At 42.3% G+C, this 9710-nt stretch overlaps 1 long non-coding RNA gene across 1 annotated transcript; it reads right to left on the bottom strand.

Annotated features, from left to right (window-relative positions):
* Positions 1-337: 337 nt before the first annotated feature.
* Positions 338-9453, bottom strand: LOC147032486 (uncharacterized). Its single transcript, XR_015055182.1, has 2 exons — positions 7379-9453; positions 338-1390 (listed from the first exon to the last, which is right to left on the bottom strand). It is a non-coding gene; the product is annotated as an uncharacterized LOC147032486 (long non-coding RNA).
* Between the last annotated feature and the right edge of the window lie 257 nt (positions 9454-9710).

Raw genomic sequence — 9710 nt, 5'->3', positions numbered from 1 at the left:
AGAATGAAGTTGAACAAAAATCACAAGTAGGTTTCACTCGATAGGATGTTTGTCAATGTTTTTTTTTTTTTTTTTAACATCAACTTCACTTTGCAACTGTGTATTAAATATTTTAACCTTGCTGTCGGCACAATCCCCGAGCAATTGCAACTCCGTGCATAATAGAGAGCCCCTATCTCGATGTTCTTGGGAAATATCCAGAGGTATGTAAAGCCATGAGTCGGTTACATCACAGGGCCCTGTTATGGCTGCAAGGTCAGGATGGGTAAAGGGGAAAGAGGACGGGCAGGATACAATGAACTGTGAAGAGCTAGAGAGATGAGACAATTGCAATTCATGAGGCATGGAGATGACCTTTACTTTGATGTTAACTGTGGAATGGCTGGAAAAAAAGGACGGCTGTTGTAATAACACCAAGTGTTATGTACTGAAGTTAAATAATTTACTTCTCGGTTACATGAGAGAAGCAGAAAAACAAGCGGTCAATTTTTTCTAGATTGCTTAATTAGACGATTATTTTTTTTATGGAATCTATTGCCTTGTTTGGCATATGACGACCCTCATCGAGAGAAAACTGTTTGATCGAGTGGTTGAAGACTTTTTCTTCCTCCACGAAGGGGTTTGGGATTGATTACCATGGCTGCTTATTCTTGTCAACCAGCACTTGGTGAGCATGGCGAGTACACCAAACACCGCTTGACACGACTTGACGGAGACCTTAGCACTGCAGTGGACTGCCATAGGCTGATTTACAGTTTTTAAGGTGCAAAGTTATGGTTAAGAAACCTAAACAGAAATAACAGAACCAGCAAGACAATAATTGGAAAGACGAGACAAAATGGATGCCCACAAGGAATCCATTTCATCCAGTTGTAGAAAAAAATAAAAATGGACACCACTATGGGCTATGGGTAGAATATGCCAAGGAAAAGTGCACAGGAAAACTCAGCGCAAACACGTGGGAGCGGAAACTGCTTCAAAAATTTACCCGTGTGAACATCAAGCCAGAAGACAAACCATAATTTCTATGAAACCACCAATACACCCACAGAAAACATTCACAAACTTTACATCCACTGATACTTCTTCAGTGGGCCAAATCTTTCATGAGACGGGTGGCCAAGCCCCACGTTCGACAGAAAGTCATTTGGGCAGAAATTTGCAATTTGTTCAATGTGCTGGTGATATCGTGCCCAGTCTTTGTGAAAGACACCATGGGGTCTTCGATTTCCACCTGCTAATGGTAGCAGACAGACATCTACTTGAAGGTCCATCAGAAGGACGGTGCACTTTGTGATGCAACGTCCTGCCTGCGAAGAAGCAGTGATCTGACAATTTATAGTCGGCTCAAGAAAACATGATCTCAAATGTAAATGACCACGGCACCATCCTGTGTGATGAAAAAAAAATTACAAAAATTTGCAAAACGAGGAAAAAAATATTCATAATAATAAAAAAATAATTATATATATATATATATATATATATATATATATATATATATATATATATATATATATATATATATATATAATTGGGGAAGAGAATGCCAATGAATAGAAGCGAAGGGTCACCAACAGAAGAAGATATGTTGGCATTGTCACAATGGATGGATGATTCGACTGACTCTTTGAAGGAAAGTCCTATAATGCAGTCCTTCAATGAAGGAAAGGCTTGAACAGATCTTGACAGAACAACACAACCGACGGAGCCAAATAGCATCCACAGCCCCTAATGAGGAGCTGATGTTGTGAGAACTTTGGAAATCAACTCCTCGAGAGACCCTCCTATGGCAGCTCTGACACCGGAATGGAATGGCAATACAAGATGAAAGAGAGTGTGGGCCCCAGCCCCGAACCCCCACTCTCTATACACTAAAAACCCAGCGATAGTGTCAAAAGTTCAATGCAGGAGAATGGTACATGTCCAACTGCTGCAGATGAAGAGAATGTTGGACGAGCTAACCAGGAGAGGTGGTACAAGCACAAAGAAGGATGATTGATAGTGAGAGACTGGGAGTTGATGGGAATGAAGCAGGAAAACTGGAAACATAAAGCAAAGAGAAAACGTATGAGGATGAGGAGCAGTACAAAGTTGAACCAGAACTTTGCGATGTCATGGTTAGAGTGTGTCCTCTCCGAGTCTGGGAGGTCGGTGGTTCGATCCCCGTCTGAGTCTTGCATACCAAATACGTACTTTAAAAATGGGATGTGCTGCTTCCTTGCTTGATGCTCACCATTTTAAAAAAAGGATAGAGCACAGACAAACAATCACCGGTCAGCAACCATTGTGAAGGTTTGATGGGCTCAATGGCCTAGTCCTGTGTTGAAAGTTCCTAGTAAGGGAACTCATATTATTACTATTATTATTATTATTATTATTAAGAACTGGCCAACAAATCAGTTGAAGCAAAAGTGAATCCGCTCAGTTCTATCGAATAAAAAAACAAAAAAGACCAAAGAGCTTGAAAAACAGAACAAACTTGGTGTTGAGAAAACTGACACATGAAACAGCCCTCCATTGTTTTGTTGCAAAGCTGACCATTCAAGAGAGTGTAAGAGATAATAAAACAAGGCACCAGAGAAAGAAAAAAAAACAGCCTGACCTTCCAAGCAAAATCGAATACAACATTACAAACAAGAAATCTCAAGGCAAAGAGAACAATGAAGAAAGGACACAGGACAAGTATTTCATTTCATCAAGGTGATGAGATTTAGTTGGTGGATTTTAAATTTCTCATGGTGTCCTTCGTGAAGAGTAGGCGAGCTATCACCAGCACCCTGAACACGTTACAAATTCCTGCTCTTACGACTTAGTCGAACATCAGACCTGGACAGCTTGTTCACGAAAGACTTGGGCCAATTGTGGCAGTTCGAGAAAAAAAAAAACAAAGAAGGTGATGCGATTTTAAAGAAAATCTAGAATTTAACAGAAGTATAAAATCTAAGAAGATAAAGAACGATTCGACATGGGACTTTCAAAATGACGTATGAATGCCGAGTTCTTTCACGTGTGTGTGTGTGTGTGTGTGTGTGTGTGTGTGTGTGTGTGTGTGTGTGTGTGTGTGTGTGTGTGTGTGTGTGTGTGTGTGTGTGTGTGTGTGTGTGTGTGTGTGTGTGTGTGTGTGTGTGTGTGTTTTCAGCGACTCGTTTCTGCTCATCCGGGCACTTTTCACCTGCCGTTGCTCGGGTGAAATGTGTAGTAATAGGATTTTAAACATAATTTTCAGCATTTAAACAAGTTTGGTGTTGGCTTCGTGGTTAGGGTGGCTGGCTTGAGATCTTAGGGTCCTGAGTTCAAGCCCTGTTGGCCACAGAATCAACACCAGGTGAGGTTGACTCAACCTGTCATCCTGAGGTTGGCACAGTTCATTAAAATGAGTACCAGTGTACTGGTAGAGGGGCACAGCATCAGTGGCATAGTCGTGCCCCAACAAAATGATAGCTATCTGATAGCCAGGTTGCCATATGCAATAATAATAATAATAATAATAATACCAATACAAATAATAATAATAATTTAAACAAAAGAGTGCAAATTTCTCAAAGGTTAACCACAACTGTTGTGTTCCTGGATGCAAATTGGATTCATGGGGAATGCAAGAAAAACTCGCATGACACTCGGTAGAGTGCATACCTCCTCCAGGCTGAACAGTTTCGGTTTTGTATCCCCATTGAGAGGCTGGATCTGGATTCAGACCTGAACCAAAATCGAATTGGCTTCTTATTCTCACCTACCCAACTCATCCAGCGTGTTTTGTCATAATCCGTCCATGACGTTTTGAAATATCGCGCTCGAAATAGTTTTTGGCCACATCTCTCAATGGTGAGAAAAAAATCACTCTAAACATTAAACAAAATCATCTGATCCAGATGCAGAACCGATTGGGCACCCAAATTGAGCCAATTCTTCCTTGTCACACACGCAACCTGCCCACCAAGTTTCATCCGAATCCGTCCACAACTTTTTGAGATATCCTGCACACAGACAGATAAACACAAACAAACAGGGGTGAAAACATAAGCTCCGTCCTCCTTTGGTGGTGGAGGGAAATCGAGTTCCAACCACTTCTTGTTAATACAAGTGAGCAGCATGCACAGGCACGCATCTCCTTTCAGCAATAGATGCAAAAATCTCGTTCAATTTATCTTGTGGCCTCAGAACCAAACAAAAATTATATTTATAACAGCCCTTACAACTCCCACTCCCCCTCCCAACATGATTAATAGTAAATATCATCATTAAAAAAAAAAAAAAAAAAAAAAAAAAACTTACCCTGTACATCCACAAGCCCCAGATATGGCCTCCTCTTCGGTGTTCAGAAGCACGAAAACCAGATACGGTGTCTCCTGATATACCTGATACACCTGTCTCACTTAAATAATAGCTGGCACAATCCTTGTGTATTTTCACATCGTGAAGATGTCCTTTGTCAAAGAATTGGTAACCATTACTTTGTTGATAATGACGCACGGCATCATCTTTTCAATTGCAGACCTCCATTAAATAAATCATCAAGCCAGCCATGTTCACACGAGGCATTCCCGCAGGGTTCAAAGTCCATTCGCTGTTCGCGATCCCTCGGGGGGGGGGGGGGTGGGAGAACGAGAATTCTTGCAGTATGGGAAGCTGCAAGATCCCAGTCCTTTGGGTTAACTAAGGAAGTTCTCCAACTCTTTCCTTGTGCAGAGGCACCCCCCCCTTTCTTTCAGGTACTTTTCCAAGTATTTTCAGCTTCTTTCATAAGCTTTGTGATCCATTCCAAGTTACAATCCTCATCTCGCACACACAATACGATATATGAAACATGCCCGAATCAACATTGCTAATCCAGGGTTATGCACATGTGCACCAAACATTCTGGGGTGGACTAGTCATTCTGACAATCTGTATTGGCAGACAAGTAAACTAGAAATTTTGATTTTGAAGTACCGCACTCTTTACAGAACATCTACTGAAGCAGTTTCTTGGTAAAGGGTATCCTAGGTTGCTTGCTATTTCCTTTCCAGTGTTGTTTGTGCTCTATTAATTTAGATAAGCAGCACACACTATTTTTAAAAACCTTCGGTATGACTGACGGGGTTTGAACTACCGACCTCCCAGACTCAGAGCAGACACTCCAACCATTACACCAACAAGTCTTGTTTAAACTTGAGACAGATCTGCATGGATAAAGAACAAGATAACGACAATAAAGAACAGATAAAGTAAACAAGAACAGGATAACAAGTTGTCACGAAATGGAGAAGTGTGCAGCAGGATTAGAAGTTGAAACCAAGAACAGGATAAGTTCTGAGCAGGTTCAGAACATGGAGTTGTGCAGCGGAGGTTGATACACAACTCTAACCAGATCATTGGTGTAAAGCGTGGATGGATCAATGTGTTCAAGACCATTGTGAATGAAGACCCTTATTTTTATACAATCCCTTGTGTTTATTATAAAAATTGTTGTGTGGCTTCTTCTTCTTCTTCTTCTTCTTCCGAAATGTCCCTTCTTATTCTCTGAAATTTATGAGGTTTGGTTCGAAACTTGTGCAGAGATGATGTTTCATCCATTCCAGGAGAACGACGAGGAACAACTCAACGCAATATCTGGGATAGCCTGAACTCATACTCACACTCATGCACTCCTCTCCTCGAACAGGAATACTACAATTGAGATCGTTTTAAACTAAAACATTACTCGTTTGAAACTTCCTGTGTAGTGTACATCAGTGCTGAGCTGCCTCTCGATGAACCCAGCGCGGAATGGAATTCATCTTCACATTTTCCTTCTTGCGGTTTCTTCTAACATATCATCCTTACTGATAACGAAGCTCTGCGTTCGCTTGCACTGTCCTTTCAAAATCAACTTCCCACGATGTTTTCAACACTTCATCACGTGGCCCAGAGATTTGGCGCCATTTTTGCACCCTTGAGGTGCTCCGTGTGTCGTTTGCTTTGGACTCCGCAGTTTGGAGCCGCACACCGTGAACCGAGCCGTGAGCTCTCGGCACGACGTGCACGTGCAATCGCAGATTCATTACATTACACCGTCATCGATCCCTTTATCATCATTATTCAGGAATGCGTGCAAGTTGGATTGGGGTTAAACGTCTCAATTGCCCGCCGGTAGGCTGTGCCGCTGATGCAGTGCCCCTCGAGCACAATAATGGCAGGAATTTAGAATTTGTTATTTTTAGCAGCACCAGATAATGCTATGCGGCAGGACACCCGGCTTAACGATGGATTCTGTGATGTGACGCCCTGCCTGTGAACCAGCAATGCGGCTGTTACAGTGTAGTATAGAGTCGGGTTGGGAATCGAACTCGGACTGAACACTTCAAAGGGGGGGGGAGTGTGTGTGTGTGTGTGTTTTTTGAAAGAGACAGAGGGAGAGATATTGAGTGGAGGAAGGTGCAGCGGCACAGGAAGCGAACACATTTCGAAGCTGAGAAGAGCGAGCTGGTTTGGGAAGAGCGGGGGAGTCGGGACGATAAGACTTGACTTTGAAGACAGAACGCTCTGTTCTTTGTTTGGGAGAGAGGGAGAGAGGGAGAGAGGGAGAGAGGGAGAGAGGGAGAGAGGGAGAGGGAGAGGGAGAGGGAGAGGGAGAGGAGAGGGAGAGGGAGAGGGAGAGGGAGAGAGGGAGAGAGGGAGAGAGGGAGAGAGGGAGAGAGGGAGAGAGGGAGAGAGAGAGAGCTCTGAGAAGCAAAATGCCTGCTGTTACATAATATTAATAACAATAACATTTGTTCCCTTATACAAGGAACCTCAACGCATGAGAGACGCCATTAGGCCCGTCAAGCCTGTGTAATGGTTGCCAACCTATGGCTGTTTGTCAGTGCTCCATCTATTTCAATGCTGAGCGTCAAGCATAGAAGCAGCATATTGGCTACCATTATTAAAGTCCTTGATATGACTCTGCGGGGATTCGAACCACCGACCCCTCCCCCCCCCCAACCAGACTCGGAGCACTCGAAGCACACTACATGAGTGTACACGTTTCCTGCACTACGCTGTGCTGTGATGCATGTCCGCCTGTATTTAGCAGATTTCTTGTCGTTGGAGGCACACCGTTTCATCCGAACGAGGTGCACAACCCTTGCTCGATGATTAGCTCCCTAACCTGGTCATCTGACGTCCAACGCACATGCCTCGATAGATCAACAGACGATCCTTAATGTTCATAAACTTTTCACAATTTGGGGTCGAACACCGAGACAATGGGGTCTGACCATACAGACGTACATACATACATACATACATATGGTCGTTCTAGTGATGTCGAAGGCAGGTTCATATTTGTCTCATCGTGGACATGTTTTGAGGACAATTGTCCCAAGGTTTGTAAATAATGTGATGTGAACACCTGTCATGAAAAAGGATATTCAGTCACCTTTGGGTCGTCTGTCGATGGTCAAAGGAATCCTTTAATTCGAGATTCAGGAACATGACAACAATGGCTTTTTCAAACAAAGCACCAGGATCTGGATCGGGTGACAAAACGAATACTGTATTATTACTCAATGAACCAGCACACAATTGTTCTTATTTTTTAACCTTTCCAATGTATGACCACCTTGTGCGGTCGGCCAGGTGAGAACAGGGGTATGTTCAGTTACCAAGCAGCGAGCTAGGCGCTTGCCAAGCCTGCTGTTCCTTAACGGTTTCGAATGGAGTGCTTGATTGAGTGCTTAAACCACTTGGCAAGCGCTCTGCATGAAACTTGGTAACTGAACACACCTACAAACCACAGTCCCAGCCCAAGATGTTCACAAAAAAGCTGGCTGGGCATGACCTTCGACCCAAGACTGCACCAACGATGGTTCCCGGAGGACGCATTATGTGTGTATTCTTGGTGTCCGTGCTGTTCTGCTTCTTGAACAATAATTTCCAATTATTAGTATTTTTAAAATTCGATTTTCAATTATTTTATTATTCAATTGCAAGTATTTATTTGTTTTAATTATTTATTTCCCATTATGAAGCAGGATTTCAAGTGCTACCAATTGGTTAATATTACGAGTTGGCTCTACCAGGAACCATCAGCGATCTCCAATCACAGCCGTCGAATATGTAATTTTTTTCAGATTCCTGGCCATAACTCACTGACTCTTCATAAAAGATACCGTGGGATCTTGAACATCCACCAACACCCAGAGCTGGAGAACAGATCACCCAGCTTAACCTCCTTTTGAACTGCCCTGAATGGGGAACACCGGGATAGCTGGGACTAGATTTGAACCCAGACTTGACTACAGCTTAGAGGTGTGTGTGTGTGTTCACCTCTTTGCCAAACTGTTAAGCCACGAACACACCAGGACACAATTCTGAATTTTTTGTTGTTATTGAAAATCCAGATCCAATTACGACATTCAATGAAGCTGCTTCGTGTACAGTTGGACTTGAGTCTGATTATTGATACTAAAAACTTGATAGAAACAGAGGTCTTTCACAAACTCAAAACAATGGACAGACTTTAATGTGTAACTGTAGTATCACAAGTGTTAATTCCCAGCTGTGTCCTTATCTTTCCACCCTTCTTCCCAAACGTAGAACTGGGGGAATGGGAGGGGTTGAGAGAAAGCTAGAACGATAAAAGGAGATGAAGCAAGCGCGTACGAACAAAGCGACGATTGTGTGTGAAACGGCACAACAAGTGAAATCCATCGGGAAAGAGGTTGATGTAATTAGGAGAACATGGCAGCCTGACGACATGCCTGTGGATCTACTAATTGTCTCCATTCGTGCCCGGCTTACTGCTCTTCCTCCTCCTATGCAGATACCTCTTTGTGAGATGCCAAACAAAGAGGAATTTTGCATGGGAAGAGGACGGGTTAGCATGTCCTACAATCTTCAGCCAAGAGTTTTTAAAAAAAAAGAAAAAAAAGTCTTGTAGAGAACGGGAACCCACACGAGAGGACTTTGATTGAGGTACTTTAACTCTCTTCTCCAAGTGTGGGAACTGTGCACATCAATGATTGGTCAGGAGGAACCACAGGCGCTGCTCTTTGCTCACAAGTCAGAACTGCAGTCCACACGGCTTGGAACAGAACTTTTATCCTGTTTGTCAGGCGATGGTATTTTCTTCTCTTTTTGCGAGTATTGATTTTGGTTTATTTATTTATTTTTTAAGTACTAATAATGATGCAAATTGTATAATGGAAAGAAAACTCAGCTGTTACTGCCAATCTGCCCTCTTCCCATGGAATTTTGAATTTCACTTTATTTACTTTTTGCTGCACCTTTTTCGTAATTAAAATCCTCCTGAAATTATTAGTGTGGCAATGTCTCCTTTTCAGCCTTTGTAACAGTTCGGTGAAGGTGGGAAAAAGTGTGAGCTTGCTCCAAGTTAGCCGATGACCGCTTGGCTAGTCTGGGGCTGTGCCTCGCATACACAGGGTTATACAGCCACCATGACGCTTCTATTAGAGCATGCTTTCACATGCCCCATTACAAGTATTTTATGTGGTGGGTATATATATATATATATATATATATATATATATATATATATATATATATATATATATATATATATATATATATATATATATATATATATATATACATATACATACATATCCATATACATATACATACATATATATGACTGTGCAAAAGTCTCTTTTCGACACTGTCTTTGAACACACTCTTTGTTGCAAAAATTTTAAACTTTGACTCGTCACTCCAAAGTACCTTTCTCCACTGATTAGCATCTCAAATCT

This window comes from Eptatretus burgeri, chromosome 2 (genome assembly GCF_056783735.1).
Source record: "Eptatretus burgeri isolate ZD-2024b chromosome 2, Ebu_testis_v1, whole genome shotgun sequence".
NCBI classification, from domain to species: domain Eukaryota; kingdom Metazoa; phylum Chordata; class Myxini; order Myxiniformes; family Myxinidae; genus Eptatretus; species Eptatretus burgeri.
This window is presented reverse-complemented; position numbering and strand designations above follow the sequence as displayed.